This window comes from Argiope bruennichi, chromosome 8 (assembly GCF_947563725.1).
Source record: "Argiope bruennichi chromosome 8, qqArgBrue1.1, whole genome shotgun sequence".
NCBI classification, from domain to species: domain Eukaryota; kingdom Metazoa; phylum Arthropoda; class Arachnida; order Araneae; family Araneidae; genus Argiope; species Argiope bruennichi.
This window is the reverse complement of record NC_079158.1, coordinates 8,348,478-8,373,622: the sequence shown is the minus strand read 5'-3', so window position 1 is coordinate 8,373,622 and position 25,145 is coordinate 8,348,478. Positions and strand designations below refer to the sequence as shown.

Below are 25,145 nucleotides of genomic sequence, written 5' to 3'. Positions count from 1 at the left end.
AAACTTTGTGCCATTCACGATTGCAAAGTTCAAAACAAAATTCGGCTTTACCTTCTCCTCTTCATCATTCCTCAAAGAAATCGCTATGCGTAATTGAAACATTTTTCATACATTAATGTATCCTTTAATTAGGATTCAAATGCGAAATCTGCGTTTATCTATAGTTATAATAAAGCTCAATGTGTGTGTGTGTGTGTGTGTTGGCCCTCTACAGGCCTGACCGTTCGACCTACAGCTACGAAATTTGTCATGTATATATCTTGGAGGCCGGGAATGTGCACTTCGGAACGATTTTTTTTAAATTTTTAATTCGAGTTTTAATTAATTAAAAATTAAGCGAAATTTCAGTGTTTTTCAGCTTTAAGTTCCGAAAATATTATAGCACAAAAATAATCTTTACATGAAACTGAAGTTCAAAAAATTTTTTTTTAATGATACCAATGTTTTTATCCACAAAATTATTCTATTTTTAATGAATTTTTAAATAAATATTTTAACCATATTTTTCAACAATTAATTTCCCATAAAATGCAAGAGCACGCTTCGCGAGTATGGGAAAAAAATTAACTTTTATCAACGTGTTGCCATCACTTTAACAGAAGCTCAAATTAAAAAATAAATTAACTATTATTGCAAATTAAATATATAAAAATGTGATTTTCAGCAACATGTCTGCATTAAATGAAAAAAAAAATGAAATATGATATTTTCTAAAAAATGAGTGCAAGGAAAAGCTTTCTATGACTTTTGAAAATATCTGTATTTTAATTGAGTAAAATAGTTTAATTTAAGAGAAACATAGTTTAATATATACAGGATAATCACTCTAATAAGTGCCCATCAGCTAATTTCGGACATACATCTGCTAACAAAATTGTCTAAATGAATGAAATAATTATATTTTATGTAACTTGAGTCAATAAATAATCTGATGAATTACGAATTTTAAATTTTTACATAGGTACTTTACCCTTTGAATCACATTTACCAAATATTCTTGAGATATTTTAAATAAAAATTGTTGAACTCCAATCAGCTAATTAATCACTAAAACTGTCTAATTTATGAAATTTGAAAATCACTCTTCTATAAAATTTGGTGTTTTTACACCACTTCAGCGATCGTCTCAAAGAAGACATGCCATTCTTCTGCCAAGGTTTCTAGACAGCGATTGGCCTATGATTATGAAAATGTTGATTGTTCTAAAATTGATAAATAAAAAACTTCATAAATGGGTCAGATTTGATCACAGAAGATAGAAACGTTTATTTTCCTCCCGCTGGTGTGGTGTGGTGGGGAGTGGAGAGGGGGGTGCCTGCTCAGGTGTCGTCCTCGTCATCTGACCGTGGTTCAAAATTACGAGATCCATCCCAAAATAACCCTCGTGTTGCTTTACAACGGGACGTTAATATAACTAAACTAAACTAAACAAACTAAACTAAGAAACGTTTATTTATTTAGTTAAAAGTTGAAGTGTCAAAAGTATTTCACAGACTATGATTCCTTAGGACCAAAGGGACTGTGTAAAATTTAATCTTTTTTTATAAACTAATAATTTTTTCATAAGTACATTTATTGACTGAAAAAAAATATTTTTTATTCATATTATTTAAATATTTTGAAAGTAAAACTAAAAATTCAGCTTTACGATGAATAAGAGATATTTTTGATGAATAATTCTTTAAGGTATTATATAAAATATGAAAATTATTCTGCAGTGCACATACAACTTCAATGATGAACGCTTCTGCTTTCAATTTTCATATTTAAAAAAAAGATATAGTTGATTTTAGTAAAAAATGTTTTTATATTAATTGCAGTTGAACATTTCCACTTTAATTTAAATTAGAAATTTTATGGGCTCTGACAGAAAATTAGAGAGAGATATAAGTAGTATAATTAACAGAACTATTTAAGGTCTACATTATAGTATGACTGAATTATATAACTATCAAAATCTGAAGCTTAAAAATATTTTGCAGAAAAATTTATTTAGAGAACAAGTTACATAAAATATTTAATTTGAAATTTTGGAAAACATTATTACTGGCGAACCGTCTGGTCGCCAAAGGCGGCTAGTAAGATAATAAAAAATATCGAATTATTTTGATTCAATGTATGAAATAGTTTTGTAAAAAAGAATTACGCAATTAAAAAAGAAAAAAAAAGAATCACATTTTAGTTTTAAAATCAGCATTGAAAACTAGATAAAAAATTAATTATCAAAATTACTACGATATTCAAAAAAGGATCTCTTGTTGATATATGTATTTGATTTTTTTCACCTTCATTAGATACTAAAAAAAAAATCTTTTTTTTCTTCCATATGATATTAAAAAAATATATAAATTACAGGGAATTAACTCTCCTCCCATTTTTCTAAAAAAAAAAAAAAAAAATCAGAATTGCATGCTTGATTTACGAAAGACACTTAACTGTATAAATCTTCCGATTTATTAGTTAGTAAAAAAAAAAAAAAAAACACAATAATAAATAAATAGGTTTATAAAAAAATGAAATCTACGATCGCAAATTTTAAGTTGTCATGTGAGAACATTATTATTTTTAAGTCATTATTTGTCTTAATTAATTTAAGTCATTAACCAGTTTAAACCGGTTCAAAACAATCACGACACTTCTCTATCGGTCCCTCCTTCTGCCTCTCCCTCTCCCTCCCTCTCTCTCTCTATATATATATATATATATATATATACAGTGGGTAAAAAAAGTTTCCGTACGGAAGACTAAAATAAACTAGCATAATTTCTAATCTTTGCTTTTTATCTTTATAAACTACTTATATATTGTTAATATGAGTCTTTAAAAGGGAGTTACATAATAAATTTCTCTTTTTTACAAAACTCAGCAAGTCCGTTTGCAATTTTTATGATAAATGACGAAGTATCATGTAAAAAAAGTTTCCGTACGCAATATGCAAATTTCTCCTGACGTGCTCTACAACTAATCCACAGTAAATATTCGAAGTTTGATGGTTTGTCAGAGTGAAGAATACGACATAACAACAGTTGTTTCATTCCAATGTTTCGCTGATCGTCTTAAAATGGAAATTCAGAAATCCATTCGAGAGTTAGTGATTCGGTTGCGAAAAAATGGATTATTTATGAAAAAAATCAGTGAAATGACTAACAAACCAAAGTCTACAGTGCAGTATATTATTGAAAGATACAAGGATCTGTAAAAATTTGAGGATAGAAATCGATCCGGAAGAACTCCGAAGTTAAATAGCTTGAATAAAAGAAATATCATGTGTAAAGTGCAAGACAATTCCCCGGATTAGTGCATTTCAACTTGCAACTGATTTAATGGTTTATTACAACATTAAATTCGCATCTTAAATTGTGAGAAATATAATTTTAAAAAAGGTTATAATGGATGTGGGACCCGTAAGAAGCCTGTTATAAGTCTCTGCTGCAGAAAAAGGAGTATACAAAGGAGAGTATACAAAGAAGCACATAAATAAGCAAGCCTCTATCTTTTTGAGAATCGGCCCTTTTTAGTGATGAACCAAAATTTAATATCTGTGTGTCAGATGGGCGATCTGGAAGGAATCAAAACAGCATATATTACTTAAGAACTGATGTGGAACTGTGAAGTACGGTGAGGGTTGGAACATGGTATGAGGGTATATAAGTGCTGCTGGTGTCGGAAATTTATGTTTTATAGATGGAGATAGGGACAGGTAGATGCATCTTAACATTCTAAAACAAAATGTTTTAACCAATGCAGAAAAACTGTCCCTTGGAATGGACTTTACTTTTCAACAGGACAACGATCCTAAGGCACACCTCCAAGATTTGTCTCTATCATGTTAAAAAACAGCTTCCTCCCCAGTCTCCCGATTTAATCCTTATAGGACATTTATTGGAAGAAATCGCTCGTGAACTAAAAAAAATATGACATAAAGAACAAGGTTGAACTCGAAAGGGTCATTCAAGACATTTGGAGTAGTATTTCTCCAGAAAAAACAAAAAAACTGATGGGGGTTATGCCACAACATCTGAGAAAAGAGAATAAGGCCAAAGGAAGGTCTACCGATCATTAAATGCAAGTTGGTCAGCATAAAAAAGGTTTTTCATGTACTATGTAAATACCGTACGGAAACTTTTTGTTTCTTATTAGTGGCATTTTTTTATTCTTTCAATTTAAGTATTTAATTTTCTTCATATTTTTCCTTTATAATATTCATAAATAATAAATGAAATGGTGTTAAACCAATTTTAAAATTTTCATTTTCGTAACAAAATATTTTGTGCCAAAAATTAAACTTTTATTAACAGCCATAGCTGCGTACGGAAACTTTTTTTACCCACTGTATATAATGATATTTTTGTAACTTTCATTCTCAATTTTTTTAGCTGGCAAACAAAGTTTTGGAGCTCTGGAGCTCGGCCGATTTTGAGATGGGGGAAAAAAAAACCCCATCGTTTTTCTAAATATCGACGCATGCGCAATCTGGTAGTCTTGATATTGTTTCAAACCGGTTTAAACTAGTTAATGACTTAAATTGATTAAGACAATTCATAAGAATTCAGAAAATGAATAATTTGGAAATCAAGTTGTAACTTTAGTTGGCGATAAATCGCCAAATGTGACAACCAAATGTGATAAGTGCATGTTCCTGAAAGTTAGTAAAAACACTCAATAAAGAGACAGATTTAAGTATGTTTCCAATTTTAATTTATAGCTATTCACGATAAATGTGGCCTCTTCGAAGACTAAGTTTTCGCTAATCGAATAAGTTTTTCATAAAAACACCCTTCACCATGCATCTTTCTCTGTAGTAAAGTGACTGCGCATTATGTGGGCAGCTTTCACCAATCGGAAAATTCGTGATATTCCACAAGCTTTTTTTAAATTTAAATTCATTCCTTTGGGCTCTATTTGGGGAAAATTTTAAAACTTGGCTAACTAATATTTCGAACGCAAAGAAATATTTCGATGGTCAGACTCCCGACAAGCCCTAGATGATTAGCTTGAGTCACTTAACTAGTAAGCAGAAACATGCATTGTCACTTTTCTTCACTTCAGGTGCCCTCCAAAATCTATAACATATTTTCTTCGAGCGCTTCAGCTATTACATGTTTCTTTCGAGCGCCACGCATAAATGAAGTGACCTGGGCATCGAGTTGAAACTTTTTAAAAAAGGTTTTTCAAGATTTGTTTTCTTTTAGGTTGTTTCAGAAATTCCGTCATGTTATGTGAATGCCTCACTAGAAAATACTGAAATGATGCTTTAATAGTATCTTTGCAAGTGCGTAAATTGGAGGTTTAGGACTAATCTACCGCAATGAAATATATTAACGTGAAAAAAAAAAAAGATATGACTCTGTTACAGCTTCACGCCGATAGATGGCGTATCTGTCGGGTACAAAGTTCTGTTAATTCCTTTTTTGTATTAGAACGTAGAGTGTGTAAGAACGATGCTAGTACTTAGACGTGGCACCCGATTGTGAGAGGTGTCCTAATCTGTAATAGTCTACATGAAGTGGCACAAAAAACGTGTCCGAAAATAAAATGGTGCTCACCAGAAAGAATGAGTATTATTTGTAGAGAATTACAGACTCCTTTTTAAGCATTGAAATAGGGTTTCCATTCCTTAAACAAAATAGTTCTTCGTCGGAAATACTTCCTTGAGTTATTTTACCTCAAGGAAGTTTACCAGAAGTGCCCTGATACTCTTTTGATGGTGGGATGAGTGCAGTAAATATTTATGAACTCAGTGTTACACCAAATAATACACGCATTAATCTCAGAATTTTGTAGGATTTTTAGTCAGTCTCGTCAGGATAATATCAAATCGTACTTATTTTCCCATGCTATTCCAATTGTTAAAAACGCTCTCTAAACGTCACTGCAGAATTAGCGAAATTGCTATAGCGGTATTCAAAATTGGCCAAAAATTTGAAATCGGATTGACATCGAAAATCAATTGCACTTTTGTTGCTTCCCAATCGATTCTATTACCACAGAAAAAATGTGTTTCAGAAGGAGCACCATACCATCCTTTGGAGTTTCTCTCTTTGAAGAGCAGAACATTTCGATTTTGATTCCTCTGCAATGATTGTTTTGTATTCAGCAAAATCTAATTATTCTTTTTTATTTTTGTACATAGAATTCAAATGTTCAATATACTATTTGAAGATCATTATTTAATTAATTTGAAATATAATATCTGTCTTTTTTTTAATTTTAAATGATCTTCAAGCAGCGATCATCACATTAAGATGTTCCATTTATTTCCACCACCAAAATTATTTTAATTCGTTCAGCAGTAGAATTCCGTTTCTAAAGCAGAATCCTATTGCTGTGTTCTGCGAAAAATGTGCTAATTGCAACCCATAGTTTCCTTTCCTCTTGAATGTGCATCATTTCAGTGAGGGAAAGATAGTTATTTTCCATTCTTTTTTGACTGTAATTCGAACGTGTCAAGAACAAGGAGATTTCGACTGTTCTCTGTCAAGTACCATCTAATAAAACGCTTACCCCTCCTTTTTGGTCACCGGTGTTTTCTCTGCATCATTTGCCGTCCCATACCATTTTTAATATGGAGATCGAAATGATTTTCTTTATTTAATAGTGTTGTCAATAATTAGATTAATAATCGTTTCTGTTGTTACCATTGTGATCCTCCATTTAACAAAAATTAAATGCTTTTTTTTCTTTGTACAAAGGTTTCTGCACCATAAAATGATAAAATTTATATAAATTCGAATATCGAATTCAGATAATTCAAATTGAAATCGTATTTGGTTTTCCTAAACTGTAAACCATGCAGAGCCGTAACACATCTGGAAGGCGGATTTTGCTGGGAAAGAAGAGGTTTCACAGTATTAAAGAAGTTTCACTTTTATACAAATTGGTGATACAGGAATGGTAGTCAAAGACTTTAGAAATTAAAAAGACAAAGTCTCTGCCAATAATACAGATGGCTGTGCATTGTGCATGTACATGCATATGTGTGCGTTGATCATTTACAAGCCAAACTCTTTGAACTTCACCTACCAAATTCGGCTTTTATATACCTTACATGCACCTCTGAGCAGGTTTTTTTAAATTTTAATTAGTTTTTTGATTAATTAAAAAGTATGCTGAATTTTACCTCGATAATGTCCAAAACATCATCGCATAATATATAAAATTTGCATGGTTTCAAAAATTTCAAAAAAAAAAAAAATCATAATACCAAAGGCAAATTTTTTTCTAACCTAACCCTTTTCTTTTAACCTAATTTCAAATAATAGAATGCTGTGCTGTCCTAAAGTAAAAACCATTTTCATTGTTTCACCAACTATATGATCACTACATTTTATTCCAGTGTAGAAAGTTTAAAGAAAAAGGATTCTGTTTATTATCTGTGCAGTTTACAAGACAGACAATACCGTGAAATTTATGATAGATGAACCACAATTTTATTAGCCTCATGGAATTATGGGAATCAGAAAGGTTCATGGTCACAGTGAACGGAGCATACGGAAGACAGTTTAAGTAACTCAAACTAATATCTGGAAATTTCACGATATGAAGTTATATTCAAACGATTTAACTGAAATTAAAGGTAATCAATATCCAAGGTGAACCAGCAGGTTGCTAAAAGCATTTAGTTAAAAATAAAACAAATGAGGGAAAAAATGTATTACACTGAAGATGTCTGCACGCATATTTTTTTCGACTGCTGAAATTACATTTATCAACTTGCACATCAATTACTAGCCGGCTTTGGCGACCAGCCGGCTCAACGCGAATGATAGTTGCTAAAATTTTTAATCAACACAGCATTTTTAAACTTCCCATTTCAACAGGCATGTTTCACAAGATTTGAATAGTTTTGCAATGCGTCTTCCTATTTTTCTCATATAATTTAATCTTCAATTTGAAACGGAATGCTGAAATTTCAACTAATACATAAACTCTGTATTTGAAACTATTTGAAAATGGACACTTAAAAATTGTTCATTCCTTAATTTCGAAATTACACTTTTGTTGTAAACGTAACAAAATTTCAGAATGAAAATCAGAAACTTGTTCATAATGGAAAAATAAGTCGTACCTTCATCATTTAACATCTAACTTTTGGAGTGCGGATATGGAAATGTGTAAGAGAAGTTCTGAAGCTCTAGAAGACAAATTTTTCACCCAAGGTTTTAAATCTTTTAAAGGAACACATTCTTAAGTCTAGAATTTTGTAGTTTGTGACTGTTTAATATATATTTTTTATCCTTTTTACATGAGCTTCATTATTTTTATATCAGCTTTCTAATTTTCCTGCATTATTATTTTTTATAATAGTTATTCTATTTTTTATTGTTATGATTTTTTTATTGTTATTCTTAGTCTTAGCTCTTTGTCCGCATCTTCAAAGTTTTCCTGAATGTTGGTATGCATGGCGCATATGTTCAGTTTGATGGTAAGAGACTTTTTAATTTTATGTAATCCGTATGCTTTGTGAAACGCTCCTTTCGATTTTCATGCGCCGTACACTATTTTAGGAAGATAAATCAAGCCAATGGGAATTTAAAAAAAATAGTTTCATCATATACAATGGAAAAAAAACGCTAGATAAAATATTTATGGCAATAATTTAAGTTTTTTTACAACAGTATCTTTTCCTTTGTAACACACACACACAAATTTTTTGTGTTATAACAGCTTCGAATGTTAATAAGGGGAAATGCTGAAATTTCTTTTAAATTTTAATTAGTTAAAAAGCATTACAATCTCGCTTTCTAGATCCTGTAAAGTACCATTAGACACACGGACGATAATTCAGAAATATTTTCATGCTCATGACACCGCTCAATTGTCATGAACATGAATTGTCGGGCATTAAATCTGTGTTATCTTACTTTAGTGCTACTTATTGAATGGATGAAATTTTCTATTTGGAGAACAATTTCATAACGCTATTTAAACATACATGTGTCCGTTCCATCTCTTTTCTTTCACGGAATTTTATCTTCATTTTTTATCCGTTTTGTAAACAGAGTCCTGTTTCCTCAGCTTTTAAGAATGGAAGAAAAATCAGACGATTGATGGACGATGAAACAATGAAAACGATCTGAATTTCAGGCAAAATATCATTTTTTTAAAAATTAGTGACATTCAGAAAAGGTTTACCCGAAAATTAAGTTGATATCATTGGAAAGGTGAATTTTAAGATGATAAAAAGTTATTTTTGTGCTGTAATATTCTAATTAATGTTATGGCAGAAAATTCGCTTAATTTTTAATTAATAAAAATTCTAATTCTTTCTAATTGCACATTAACACTCTCCATACTTATGCGCCAATATGCACACCGAGAAACAATCACACACATTAAGAGATGAACAGACACACACACATTCACCTTTATTATTAGTAGAAACTATTCGCTTTTAGTGACTAGAAAGTCCGCCGAGAATGATGGTTGCTAAAAATTCCAATTCAGTATCGTATGTAACGTTGTCTTAATAGCATCTTCAGCAAATTATTTATAAATTTCAAGTTTTGATAAATACATAAATCATGCCATTTTAGAAGTTTTGACCTTTACGGTCATTGCGCGGATTTGCACAAAAAAGAGCAGAAATATCTAAAAATGGGCACATTTTTAAATATTTTTTTAAACTTTTTTGTTTGATTATGAACTAAAAAGCATTCATTGCAAGTATAGCAAAATAATAATAAAAAAAAATATTAAAATCATGCTCTTTTACTGAAATTTACTTAATATGGAAAGATAAACGGGATCCTCATGTCTTATTTGTCAACAATGGATAAAAGACTGAGCTGTTATATACATGTAGCAACAATGAAAACGATTCAGCATTTCATTTCAGCAATGAAATGCATAGTTGTAAAATACGCTTAAAAATATTTAAAAAAAAAAGATTATGCAGCAAAAATTTATATTCTAAAAAATAAATTTTTAAATTCTAAAATAGAATAAAAATTTATTTGTCCTGTAATCTTTCCAGAAATTATAGTGGAAAACATCAAAAGTTCGCCTAATTCTAATTAAAATTTCAGAAATATATCTTCGAGTTACACACTCCCATCCTCTAAAATATATATGTTCCAAATTTTGCGACTCTAGGTGAAGCAGTCTGACTTGCAGAATGCAAAAACATTCGCACACATATTTTCCTTTATTAGCAATGCAGATAGAGATTCGACTCTTAATTGTTCGCATTTCTACAATGTCTGCTACATTAAATATAATATATATATACACTATAGAATGTAAGATATTACTTCCATAAGAAGGAAACTGACTTCACAAATAATAACAAAAACCTTGTAGAAGTTGAAAACAATGTAAAAGCTGCTCATTTTTCTTTTGAAATTGAAAATGAGATTCATCAACTACACAGTGTTTTCTTTTGTTTTCTCACATTTGCTCTATCCGTCCTGTATAGCAAAATGTTTTTTGAAAAAAAAAATATTACACTAATATCAAATTGAAATTTCCTTAAAACTACTATCCAAATCAGCAGCTGAATCGGGTATTACTTCCAACTTCGGTAAATTTCATTATATGAAATTAAACCCGATCATTTATATGGTTTCACCATCACTAAAACAGAAAACTGCTGAGAATTAATCAAGAATGGTTTCAGAGGATTTAATTGTGCCAAAGACAGGTTTTATTATGGTATGAGCTTAGGCGATTGTTTATAAAGGTGGGTCAAAAAAAAGAAAGACTTTTCGAGTGTTGAATTCTAATGGAACTCAAAAATTCCATCTAAGAATGTTGATTGTTGGAGAAATATTAGAAGAAAAACTCTGCCTTAATCTTCAGTTAAAAAATCACACAATGGAAACGTTTTTAAAAATTATACGTACAATAAACTTATACATGCTTTGATCTTCGGTTTCTAATAACTTTGTTCTAAGTCCCTTATAAAAGAAAAATTATATTTGAAAATTTCGAGTTGTCGTAATTAGGCTAAGGTTTCCAATCCTTTTTGGAAAGTCGGAGCTTTGCGCAGTATTTTATCAAACGATATGCTTTACGACGCTTAGCAACGAAGGGAATGTATTCCGATCATGAACAAGATAATGCTATCTTTGAGAAGAGAGAGAAAAAAATGAAAGCTGAAATGTACCGCAGGTAGAAGCAAACGAGAGTTTCTCATGAGCAACATAATACTCATGAGGGGAAGTTAAACAGGACAAGTGCATCTGGAAGATAATGGTATAAATATTAATGAATTGAAAAGATTGAATATGGCGCTACAATAACAAACATTACAACTTATATATATATATATATATATATATATATATATATGAATATTATGAATTGAGAAGGTTTCAATGCAAGTGCACAACAGAAGAGTCGTTAGATAGAAGAGAGAAATCGCATGATAGATAAAGCGGACATTATTAAATCAGATCTGAAATACTGTTAGCGTGATAACAGTCCATCTCGGGTACACGTTTCAGCAAGATTTAATTCAAATCTATAATAGAAAAAGATATAAATGCATTAGCCTACGAAAATCATGAAATACAACAAAAAATAGAAGGTTTTAAAACCTGCGGAAATTGCGAAATTAGTAATTGGAGTACACATTGTCAATTAATCGATCTGCTTATCTGAGATTTGATACCCAGAAGGTGGCGATATTATGTTATGAATTTGAAAAATAAATTGAGCGCAATAGTACAGGGTTGTTATAATTAAAGAGACCCTATTCAGACCCCTCTTGAACCCGTTCTACACATCGGATTTTAATGAAACTTGGTTATATACGTTATATGGACCACGGAGAAAAGATTTCTGCAATAAATATATTTCAAATTTTGGCCACCAGAGGGCGCTTTTTAAAATATTTCTTATAATATTAATGAAATATATAAAAAGACTTGCAGACAAAGCTCGAAAGTTTTTCTGTGTGCCTTTATCATTGTCAATCACGCTCATACAAAAGAAAAATCGAACTTTACTGGTAAAACTAGGTTACCAAAACAACAACACTAGCTTAGCTGAATACCTTCATTTGAAGGGATTGCGAAAAGGGCCCATGTCGATGAATGGTTTGATGAAGATGACTGTGAGATTTGAAGAGACTGGACTTGATTGTGCTGCCGGAAAGAGGGATGAAACTGGCTTTGAATGAAACTGTCGAATAAGACGCACTGCTATGATTAAAAGACCCTCTAGTTTTAGCTATTCTTCAGTAACTGCTCGATCGGCGTCACGTGAGGGGCGAATCCATGGTCGATAATACGAAAATTTTTTCGATCCATTTTAAAATGATATTCGTATGAGATCCACATGATGCAAATGCTGACACCAAACAAGCTATGGATGCCTGCCAATTTTTGGCTAGAGTGGAAGTTGATGACTCGTGGCCTTGGCAAATTCAATGATCAGATGAGACGTACTTTTCTTTCGATGGAACTGTGAATAATCAAACTTGCTGCGTATGGAGTGCTTCACCTCTAATGATCTGCATCAACGACCACTGATTGCATGATCGCACGGTGTGGATTTACAGCTGATTTTATCCACGGACCGTTTTTTCCTTTGGAACTCTCCCTCCTCAAGGTTCTAAAACATGTTCTGTCACGAGATCACGGTAGAGTGAATTTCTTCAAGCCATTCCGGCTTTACAGGAATAGCAAAGTTTGCAGACTACTGTCTTCGTGCAAGATAGAGAAACTTTACCAGAGTTGAAAGTCAGCATTACAAGCCATGTTGCTGCAATCCCTCGAGGGTTTCTTCGCGCTATCATTGAAAATACTATAATGTGCTTAAAACACGTAATGAAATGAAACGATGTCAATGTCAATGAAACGATGCCCCGATGTCACACGATGTCAATGAAACACACACTGAGTACATTCTAATTAATCATTAATTTATTCTGTATCTGAATAAATTGTAATGATTCTGACAGATTTTTTAACCTTCTTTAGACGCCACAATTCCTCCTGGCGGTCAAAATGGGAACTATTTTTTTTTTATTGCGGAAGTCGATTTCCCATGTTCCATATAACGTATATACCAAGTTTCATTAAAATCCGATTGGCAGAACGGATTTTAGAAGGGTTTGAATAGGGTCACTTTCATTATAACCCCCTGTATATAAATACATTCCTAATAATACATTATGAAGTGTATTAAAGTGAATAAAATGAAAGCAAAGATGTTTTTAAATAGCACACTTTTATTACATTTTAGAGGGTGCTAAAACGTAATAAGCAATTATTTTATAAAAATATTTGAAGATTAAAAGCAAAAAACGCAAAGATAAAATTGAGACACCGAAAATAAGATGGCAGAAAAATTCTAAAGATTCATTATAATTAAAAAGTATTTAAATATGATTAAAACTTAAGTTTTCACATGGCTTTTTTATCAGATTTTTGTATTTTTCAATTTACTTATATCGTACAATTTTTGATGAAGGAAAAAACAATTTAACCTTTTTAGTGCGCTTAGATTAAAATTTAAAATTTTTAATTTTGATTGACTAAACTGAAAATTTAAAATTTTTCATTTTGGTAATTGTTATTGAAGGAATACATGCATTTCTGGTTTTAGAATGTCTCGCTTAAAAATAGTTTGCGGCTATCATTCCGCTTTTCTCGCGACTGCGTATCAGTCGGTGAGCTGGCAGAGCGCCAGGCGCGCCACATCTCGGAAGTTTTTTCGCTTTCATTCTTACTTTTTCGCACACAGAAATCATTACATCTGTCAAAAAATGTGGGCTCATCCAAGATTGTGGATTTCGGACCTTAATAAGGGAACAGTGCATGTGACATAGATCCCGTCACCAAAACGCAAAGGGGGAAAAAAAAAAAAAAAAAAAAAAAACGAGAAACGAAACTTCGAAGTAGTTTCTGCGTGTCTGGGGTTACACTAAGTCCCAACATGTTACAGAAATAAAATACAGTATGCAGTCTTCTCAGTTGGGTACTAAAATTCTGAACAAAAAAAAAAAAAAAAGAACAGTTTCCAATCAGCAAAAAAATACATATAAATCCTGCAAATTATACAATTAACTCTACTTGCTGAGCACAAGTCAAGAATACAGGACAATCTGGATTCTGTCTCATCTAAATACGGATTCCTGACTCTATATTAATGAACTAATACTGAAAATACAAGAAGAAAAGCGTTTTAAAATTATACTAACCGAACTTCAACTATTTCGGCCACCTCAGATTCAGAATTAGTAAATTCACCATAATTATGTAGAAAGTATCCTAATTAATAAGCAAGGATACTTGAAAATTATCTCTATAAAAAAATCAGTCTAGAATTGAATTATAGGTAAAGAGTTTGAGCACCTTGAGCACTGAAAATGCATATAATAAATTTTAAGAAGAAAACTTAGACAATAGCAACACCGAGTAAAAAGAGAATACTTAGCAACAATAGGTCAACAAAAATTCTTTCGAAGCGATTCTCCAAAACTTATTAAATTTATATAACTTGATTGAGAATCGAATGTAGCTTTAGGATCATTAAATCAAATTATCGTACAAATTTAAACACATTTAAATTCTGATTTAAAAAAAATCCTCCCGATAAAGAGTCACTAAGAGAAAACTGAACCCTAACAATGAAAATCGTGTTATGATGTAATGACTTGGCACATATCAAAAATAACAAAAATGCACCTGTAAATCTTTTCTTATAATATTCTCTATATTAAATCCATGATTTCACAACTGAATAGAAAGAAAATTAGAAATCTGATGGAGGTCATGTAAATTTATTTTGAATTTTATCTGTTCGTCATAGGAATCATTTTCAGATTTGAACTACGGTATCTCTTCTCTTCACTGCTGATGAAATTTGTAAAGCTTCGCAAGAAAAAACTTAGGATATACTTTAATTTTTAACAATAGATTGGATTATTTAAATTGCAAAAATTTGGCAATCGTTTTGGTTTGATGGGATATACATCCATTCATAAAGAGTTTGCATTTCTCTATCAAGTTTATACAACTTGTAGCTGTGCAGGAAAAATTAGAAATTCTGAGTATAGCTTTGGAAACCGAAAAATATACAAAGAACAAAGGCTAAAGCGTGATTTAAAAGTTATTATTTCTCCTTTATAGTAAAATATAAAATTTTATTGAAAAAATTCGCAAAGATATCGTTTGCCAAATGCGCTATAGGAGCCAGGAACATTCTCTGCAGAAAAAAGCATATTCCTAGGATAAACTTTCCTAATTTTATTGCAGAAAAATATTTCATTTTTTGTTTATTTATTTGAGTTTGAAAAAAGGCTGTTTTTCTATTTTTCAGGCTTAAAATTATGTTATCGAACTGAAACTTCCACAATCTTTATACTTAATAGCACACCACATTTCCGTTTCTAGAACTCATGTGGCTGGCTCCTTTCCGATGAACTTAATTAAAAAAAATTATTCCGTTGCAAAGAAGCATACAAATGAAAAATTACATTTAACATTGACAAAAAAAAAAAAATGGTAAAACTAGAATGAATAATGTGCGGAATAAAAGAAAACTGGATGGGTGAACATGATAATGTGCAGTATAAGTGAAAAAATAAAACAATTATAAGAAAAAAAGAGGTACTAAAGGAGAATTAAGAATATACTATGAATGAAATGTGGGAAGAATGCAAAGAAAAATTGATGATCAATTAAGAATTTTACCATGTTTATGATTTTTTTATGATGAATTATTAAGGACTCTCTTATACTAAAGACTCTTCAGTTTTGGGGTTCCATGATAGAGTTGAAAGACAGGATGTCGCAAAATGGATGCGATCGCCATCCACTTAGTTTACAAGAAAAGTTCATCGGTTTGTTTTATCGATCATTCTCTGATAAGTGGAAAATTTCCACAATCTCATTTCAGCGACTTTTTAGAATTTTCCAGCAAAAGGCTCCTTTTATCTTATCTCATGACTTATTCTTTCCCTTGAGACTACACTACATAATCTTGATATTAATTAAGAATTTACTTGATTTTAGAATGTATGTATAATCTGACTCTCCTATTTCAGGAACAAAAAATTTAGAATAAAAGAGCACTATGAAATGTGGAGATGTTAGTTTTCCGTTTGTATATTGTTTTTTTAAAATTATTTTTCAAATCAAAATATAGAAAATTCGTATCTTAAAGTATTGAAATGCAAATGCGTTAAATTTATTTAATATTTGCACAGTATTTATATAAAATACCAAGTTAAAATATTTCTCTTAATTAATATTAATGAAAGTGATTAGTTAAAATTTAAATTTAAATGTGGGAAATTTAACTCTATGAGCTCGGTTAGCGTGAGAATTCCAGTGCCTAAAAGTCCTGAGCCGTTTTTTGAGAGCGAAAACAGAATGGAAACATCTTTTCCTTCAGAAAGATAACAGGAGAGGGACACCTACTGATAATTGAAATGCCTTGTCAGTTTTTACCACAATGGGGTTGTAATTTGCGGTTTGAAGGAAGGATTTGTTTAATTTGTGGTTGCTAAAATTATACTCACACATGTTTCGACAATTTTAGGTGCATTTTTTTTGTATTTTATCGTTGCTATAGAATTAAGATTAAAATTTGAAAATAAAATAAGGATAAATTAATTAAACATAAAACATTATCTTCGAATCTCCTTCGGATATTTTTTCCCCTCAAAACTCAATTTTCCTACTTATGAAGTATAAAAACGTATGATGATAAAAATAAAGTTGAGACTATAGGTTTGTATTTTAGAATTATATTTTAAATTATTTTTTAAACCTTTAAAAAACATATGAAAATTATCATGAAGTCTTCAAAGAATGGGAAACTATTTACTTGCAACAAAAATCCTGAAAATTCAAGCTTTTTTATTTTATAATTATTAATAAAATAATTTAAATTTATTTATTAAAGTAAAATTGGGCATGCTTGTTTTTGCTTTTTAACTTACCCAAAATATTTTTACAAACTTTGCAGATATAGTGCAATATTAAATAAGTTGTTGGTGGCTCGAAAAACTGAAAGGAATATAATAAAAAGCTTAAAAAATGTATCGTTAAAATTTATTATTTTACCAACATAAAAATTAAAACATTTATAAATACCAATATTTGCAATAATATAGAATGTAATTTGTAAAAATCTCTTCCTTTCTGCATTGTATATTTATTTCCCTGAAAAACTATTTCAGTAAAGATGATCGCGAAGAGTAACTTAACACAATCATATCTTCTTTTGTTTCTCCAAAAAAATTCAAATGATCATTTTATTTATTCTCATAAAATAATCTGATACATGTAGAATTTTTACAGCAATTCAAATTAGACCCTGAATTAAAATTAATATATTTTTTTTAAATTTAATTTCATAATTAGACCATAATAAATTTTATTCCAAACCGCAAAATTTTTGTATTTGTATAAAACTGAGAAGTTTTGACCAATAAGGTAAGAAAAATGTTAAAATTATTTGTATTTTCCACATGCATGTAGACATTTATCAATCGGTTCCTGATCTTTCAATTATTTTCACAGAAGTTTCATCGAAATTGAAATTGAATGCCTCACATTTTACTTTATTTCTAAATTTATACAGCAATTGATTTTAATTAACAGTCACCATATTTTTTCTAAATTGTGTTAATTGTAAAAAGGTGAAGAAAGAAACAATAATTGTCGAAATCTTTATTTAATATCTAATTGAAGTTTTTTGATAATGCAATAAATTTAGAAAAATAGATTTGTAATTAAATAAGGTATCAGAAAAGAAAACACGAGGAAACAGATTTCGAAAAAAATATTTGAATAATCAGTGTCAATAAAAATAAGTACAGAGGAATAAAATAGATTTTTTAATTGATAAATATATTTAAAATTTTGATATCTTATGCATAAAACAAAGTGAAAAACTTATGACAATCGTAATAAAATGTTTTAAAAATCCAATGATTGAATTTAGTTGTTCTTAACTGATAAATAATGTTTCATCCCCTTAGTTACTATCGGACGTATTCTTTTCCTTCGCAAGCATAGCAGAGTTGAAACGTCTATCATGAATCAATGTCAAAGTTTACGGACCCCCCCCCCCCATAGCGAGCATATGGTGCGCTCGTCGCAAAATACCATTCACCCCTTAAATTCACCTAAATGCCTGAAAGCGCCTGAGTCAGGCCCCTGTTGGACAGGGCGATCTCGGGCGAGTTAGGGCTCATAGGGTTTAAATTTTGATAGGTAAAATTTACATATATGAAAAAAGGAATTTTAAAAAATCTATCGAATTGAATGCAAATTATTAGACTTTCGCAATTTGCAAAAAAAAAAAAAAAAAAAAAAAAAAGCTTTTGTTCTTTATAAAGAGGCAAATTTATACTGCGTATTACTTTCAGAATGTATGATGTTGTATAGGAAGTCTCCTCATTCATTGTTTTACTGTTCGTCAATAAATAGAAAAAAAATCAATGACACGTCGTCATCATCATCTTTTGGAAGAAGAATTTATCTGAGTGAATTTCCGAGGTTTAATTTGAAATGAATACATGCAAAGTAATTGGAAATTTATCAACCGCTTAGAGAACATTTACTGTAGCTATAGAAATCTTAATAGGTTTTTTTCAAATTTTGTTCAAGAATACTAAGAAATATAGTTTTAAAAAGTTACTCGGGCATTTAGATGGAAAGAGCTGCCATGAATATTTGCAGTTTGTGGTGAAGACAATTATGAATAGGACATGCGTCGATTATCGGCGTTGGGCTAGCCAACAGGGTGGAAAAAATTCGAAGATTTAAGACATCAGTATGAGATCCGGTGGAAAGTATAAGGGGTTGTTTTGGTGAACAATTCTTAGTACTAAATGATAATAAAATACCTCCACCATGGATATCGTGGGGCACACCAATTATAAATTGCACAAGATGAGAGCAATCACTCCATATTCTTTGAAAACTGTCTTCATGAAAAGAACATTTCTACTCGGCCACTTTTTATGTTGGAAAGCAAATCATTAAAATTATTGTTGTCATAATTAAATATGTTTTTCTGAAAAAATTTGTAGATGTCTGAATTTTTTTTTTTAAATTATATCTGTTTTAAAAGTGAACAATAGAGGCATACAATTTGGTATTTATGAAATTCTCCGTTGCAGATCAAGGGCTAAACAAAATTTATTGGTCTTTTTCCTCGTCTATGTGAAGATGACAATTCAAAAACGAATGCGGTTAGTGGATATAAATTCTTCTCAGAATTGTAGATGCGTGTAAGATTTTGAATCCAACCCATAAATGTATGGGAACGCGATAATGGAGACAAACATGCGTGCAGCAACATTGTACGAGTAGCTGTCTGTCAGTTTCTGATGGAAAGAAGGAAATCCATGTTTAGTCTTTTTTTACAATATCAAAAAGCACAAAATTTGTCATATTATGTTGGTGTCCGTGAAGATCGAGGAGTACTAATTATCAAAAGGATTAGTGATGCTGATAATAGATTTAAAAGATTTAATTTTTGTACTTTTTGAAATAAATATAAATTATAATTCATTAAAAATTCTGTTCTGTTCTGTTCTGTTCATTAAGTGACTTTTTATTTTAAGAGACCTTTTATCGTCTTAAATTTTGACATATTCAGGAAAAAGCTCTTTTCAAATTTTACACACTAAATGATTTAAACAAGCAAATGGTGTGGGAAGATATATGCTAATAATAGAAATAAAAAAATTATATTATTGTTCATTAAATGATTCCAAATGATATTTAAAGCGCTTTATATACTACGTGAACATTATTTTACGAGCAATTATAACTGTACATACTATAGATCGATAATGTCTTATTTAAACTGGAAATAAAAACTGTTTTTATTATTTTTTGAAAGAGGAAACAAGAAAAATTGTATACATGGATGGAATTCCTCTTATTTCTCAATGCAATTTAATATTATCATTTTTTACGCATATCTACAAGAGGGATCATTCTCTGATTTAAAATGCATCATACAGCGAAAAAAGAAAATGAATGGAAATTTCATAGTTCACTAAAAATAACATGTACATAATGGTTAAACAAATGCATCATAGCTATCTTATCAGTAATAACTTTTTCTTTATTTAACTATACAGAGAAATCTGCTTCTTCAGGACAGTGTGCTCTTACAACTGTCATCCATTTCGGCAATTAGAATTATATGATGGTTACTAAAAGAAGGCTTATCCTAAAGAGATCTGTTTATGTAAACATGAGGGGCTGCGATGAAGTTTGCTTCAAATTTAATTGAAACAGCACAATACCAGAAAAAATATTCTTATATGGAATTTTCATTAGACAATTGTTTTTTGGGGGAGGAGCATGATTTGGTTTATTGCCAACGGAAGCATTTGGGAATGCATGTTGTGCCTTATAAATATGCTGGCATATTATTGAAAAGCTATTTTGGGTTGTACTTTGGATTGTATGTAAGAAAGAGAAATAAAGCTGTTTTCAAAATTTTAATTAAAAATGAATCGAAAGTTTTTTTCCTTAGAACATAATAGCATATTTTTTTCACAAAAATACTCTTTATTCCATATTAAATTTTTTTAAAAAATTTACTTTTTAGAGATACTTTTATTTTTGAACTATTTATCTATAGTTTTAAATAGGTATAAAAACTCTTTTAAGTATATTTTACAGCATCGGTTTTTATTGTTTTAGTTATGGGCAATGTGATAATAATGAAAAAAATGTATTTCTATACAAATATCGTTGTTATATATCTTGAATTTTAAATTGAGATGTGAAAAAATCAGGCATAAAACATTGTCATGTTTTGAACTGGTTCTCGAATCTGCCGAATTATTTTCTTTATATTGCTTAATTAATGTGACAATTTTGTATTTACTACAACAGCGAGCATCCACATGGGATGCTTAATTTATACGCAACCATGCGCGGGATGCACATTAATTAATTATTAACACGCATCACAAACGATTATACTTTTAAATTATGTTATGCCAAACGCAAATTATTATATTATGCAGAACTTCTTGTATGGGCGATTTTTAAGCTTTTCGTCTTTTTGTATTTTAAAACGCATGTTTCTAAAAAGGACGTTCTTAAAGCACAAAGTATTCCCCACATTTGGTTAGGAATATTACAGTTTCTATCACTAGTACAATATGTAAATATTTATGAAAACAACAAAAAAGATTTTAGCATAAATATAACACTGATATTCTCTACTGAAATAATTAAAGTCCATTTTATCACAAAAAAGTACTCTCAATAAAATATAAAATATGCATGTATGTATATACATATATATATATATATAACCATAAAATTAAAATAGTTCTAAAAGTAACTGTAGCAAAATCTCAAAACGTTAACATTTTGAACAGATTTGCTAAATAATTTTATATAAAAAAAACAAAGTAAATGTTACTTCGTTTGGATAGCTATTACTTATCAAATTAAATGCTTTTAAAAAAGGAAATAAAAATTATTTTCTACTGAAATAATACCTATTTAATCCACTATGAAGTATTTATTATCATTGTCAAAACTCTTAAAGTCAAATTTTGATTACAATATTTCGAAGCTATGAATTTGATTTATATCCATGTTTGAAAATGCTCTAGCTATAATCTTAAGCTGTGTAAGCCATGCATTTTTAAAAATAGGTGTGCTTACCTTTATTGAAAAATCGGAATAAATTTTTTTCGGTTTAGCATTATTTTCAAAAAGACATGAATGATACTTTTTTGGAAGATTTTTCTACAAATAATCTGCTTTGAATAATCAGCGATGCCAAATTGAATGCAGAAAAGAAAAAAAATGGCTTCCTTCGTAGTATTTCAACTGACATTTGTTGTGAAGAATAATTTCATTGACTTCCAGAGTATCAGCGGACATTTATTTCAATTCCTTTCTTTGATCGAATCTCTAGCTAAAATATCCATGCATGCATTTTTGAAAATAGGTGCACTTACCGTTATCTGTAATTGAAGGCAGTTTTTCCCAGACTAGCGCATCAACATCTTGTGGTTGCTTCACGAATCCAGAAATAGCTCTTCCCCTCCTCCTTCGAGACGGACGGAAAAAGAACTTTTTTCGAGTCTCTTCCGGAGGACTCAGGAAAAAGTATTCTCAACCCGAGAAGTTTAAAAGATTCCTGCATTTGAAAGGAGTTGTTTACTCATTTCAAATATCACGAGAACTCTCTTTCGCATGAACTAACTTTCACGGACAACAAAGGTTTAGCAAATATTTCATTTCTAAAGAGGAATTTTAAAATCGTATACATGTTATGGAAAATATGATAAATCCTGTGGTTATGTATAATTACAGTAACATATATATCAATCAATTGTTCAAATTTTGCTCACAAGTACTAGATCACAGGAGGAAAGTTTCAGTGAAGCTTTCGTGCTAAATTTTTAATCAGGTATTTCTATAATAGAGAAAATTAATTTATCTTCAATGTTGCTGTTCTTACTGAATAAAAGTATCACAGATATTTTGAATCATTTTTTGTCTTGCAAATGCTGTCGAAATGCAAATATCAAAACTGAGTTAAAAATTTTAAAATCGTTTATTAATTAAATGAATAATTTTAATAACAATGAAATTGTTAAAAGCCTGTTAAAAATGAACTTTCTATGGTATTTAAAAATTTTTTGGTAGAGATGCTACCAGATTTTAAAAACTTTTTTATGCAACTGATATTACCATTTTAATTTTTAAAAAATAAAGCTTCAGGTGATCAGAAAATTTAAAGGATCTTATTTTTTACCCATTAAAAATATTAAATATATATTTAAAAATACTTTTATTTATTTTTCATTCTATTGAGAGCCAATATTAAATTTATTTTTACTTTTACAACATTGAATTTATTTTTTTATTTCTTGTATATGGCATTTATCGACATGCAACTATTTACCTGTATCCCCGCGTTGACTTTCAAGAAATGAATCAATATATTTTTTAACGTTAATATATAAAAAGGCTAAAATAGATTTTTAATGTTAACATATAAAAGCTATAATAAATTTTCATCTCAAGAAATATTGAATATATCAATGATTTAAAGTGCCGTTCTCTTTGCAATTTTCACTTATGTGCAGAATTCTGATGTGACACTTAAAATAGATAAAAAGAAGGCAACATTTAATAATTTGCATTTCGAACAACTAGGGCTTGCTATTTTGGGACGGACCTCATCATTTTGAACAGTCCCCTCTCCAAACGTCCACACCACATCAGCGGAAGGACGTTTGGCCCCTACGGATTTAACGTGCACCAAAGCCGCTTACACGACGGTTCTTCGATGGAAGTGGGTGTCGAACCTGAAACCTTACCACCAGGCCTCCGCGGCCCCAAAAATCTCAGAGAAATTATGGGATACAGAAAGAAAATTTTTGATTGCACTCGTATGAGTGATACTTAGCTTTCCAATAGAATCATATATTTCAGTAAAGAGCAATATTTTGAAATGTTGCTAGCCTTGAGGCAGAAAACTGCTAGCATCGTTTTCCGAGCTTCCAGCATCCTTTCATGAAAATGTAAAAGCATAATGGTTCAATGACTGCAAGTAACAGGGTTCTTACCTCCCCGGAGAGGACAAGGCTTTATATAAGCTATGCATAAACTGAAATTTCGGCTTATTTATTTTTCATAAATTACTTTTTTGCGAGTGTACGAACTATCTATTGACATCGACAGTACGGAAAAAGCTGCCATAAGATGGCGTACTTACTGGCAACATTCATGAACAGAACATGATCAGTGTCTAGTTTTACAATTGGTCTCCGCTTTAGGTAGAATAATTTTTTTCAAACATTTAATTTGGACCGCGGAACATCGTTTTAATTGAGATAGAATTATCAATCGTCCAAGAAATCACTTTTCAAATGAAATTTTTTTTTAAAAAAAGGAGCTTATTATCAATAATAATTTCTCCTAAATATATTGAGTGACATTTTTAGAAAATCTTTGTTTGGTTCTATTTTATTCAACTGTATACTGATTGGTGATCGCCATAATTTTGAATGGCATTATTTCTGAAATCTTTGCCTATGATAATATGCAATCGCATATGGTGTTTACTATTTCTCATCATACATCATGTTGTATTGGATGCTGAATCACTTGATAGATGTAATGGATTACAAGGACTTGAATTTCCTCCTATATCATCTGACTTTATGCCTGTTTACTTTTACTGATTGCGTGTAAGTATTATTGAAACAATGAAGCTTTATATGAATGTTGAAAGTGCTCATTTTGAACAAGTTTTTTAAATACTTCAAATTCAAGAACGAATTTTTAGTCTTTTATTTTTTTATTGTCTTCATCACTCAAATTCATATTCTCTTTTCTTTTTCCTCAGAAGGATTAACATCAAATAAAAATCTCGTTAAAAATCGTTGTGTGATTTACTCTTTATCCTTACTCTTTGCCCAGGACAGCTCCTCAAAGAATCACAGCGTTACAAAAAAAGAAAAGAAAGAAACCCTGCCCCAATACAAACATCTCAAGTCTATTGCATGACATAGGTTTATTTCTGGTCACTTCTGAAAGTTGAGAAATGGCATACTTGTTGGCTGTGGCCCCATCCATCAGAACTCTCAGCATTGTCGGAGTAGCTGCTGTGGTGCTGTTTTCTCTGTACATGTTTGAAACTTTTTATTCACTTTTTACGGTAATAGCAAGTGAACGCTATTTTGAACAACTGCTCTATTGACTCATTTGATTTTTGAGGCAGTTTCCGGATCAGAAGTATCTAGTTGTATTCTTATCACTTGATGTTTCGAGCAAGACTAGACTCAAACTAACATCACTTGCTCTTTGAACTTCCTTTAAATTCTTCTTAATGTCTTCTAAAGTTCTTTTTTTCTTCTTCACATTCTACCACTTCTGAGTTGCAATTTTACGTGATTAGAGAAAAAAGAATCACCCGAAAAATTTTATAAGTCAGAAAATCGTTATATGTTTGCAAAATTGACAGAACAAATTTCAGCGTATCGGGATTTTTTGAAAATTCTAGTCTAATTTATCCGAGCCTTTTGATGTTGTTCTGCTAATGTAGCACTTCATACTGGTGTTTTTCCATCTTGCCAAGTACTGCAAAATTTTCTATCAGTAGTACAGTGTGTTTAGTTTTTAATATCCCATCACTATACTTGTTGAACTTTTTATCTAAATTTCATCATGTTTATTTGG

The 25,145-nt window shown here is 30.4% G+C and overlaps 2 protein-coding genes across 2 annotated transcripts in view; both read right to left on the bottom strand.

Moving 5' to 3' along the window:
* Positions 1-21,904, bottom strand: part of LOC129980926 (T-cell activation inhibitor, mitochondrial-like) — a 181,393-nt gene extending 159,489 nt beyond the window's left edge. Inside the window, exon 1 of the mRNA XM_056091419.1 lies at positions 21,612-21,904. The gene's annotated coding sequence lies outside the window, so the exon portion shown is untranslated. The remainder of the gene's footprint in view (positions 1-21,611) is intronic.
* Positions 1-22,046, bottom strand: part of LOC129980925 (BAG domain-containing protein Samui-like) — an 80,843-nt gene extending 58,797 nt beyond the window's left edge. Inside the window, exon 1 of the mRNA XM_056091416.1 lies at positions 21,911-22,046. The gene's annotated coding sequence lies outside the window, so the exon portion shown is untranslated. The remainder of the gene's footprint in view (positions 1-21,910) is intronic.
* Between the last annotated feature and the right edge of the window lie 3,099 nt (positions 22,047-25,145).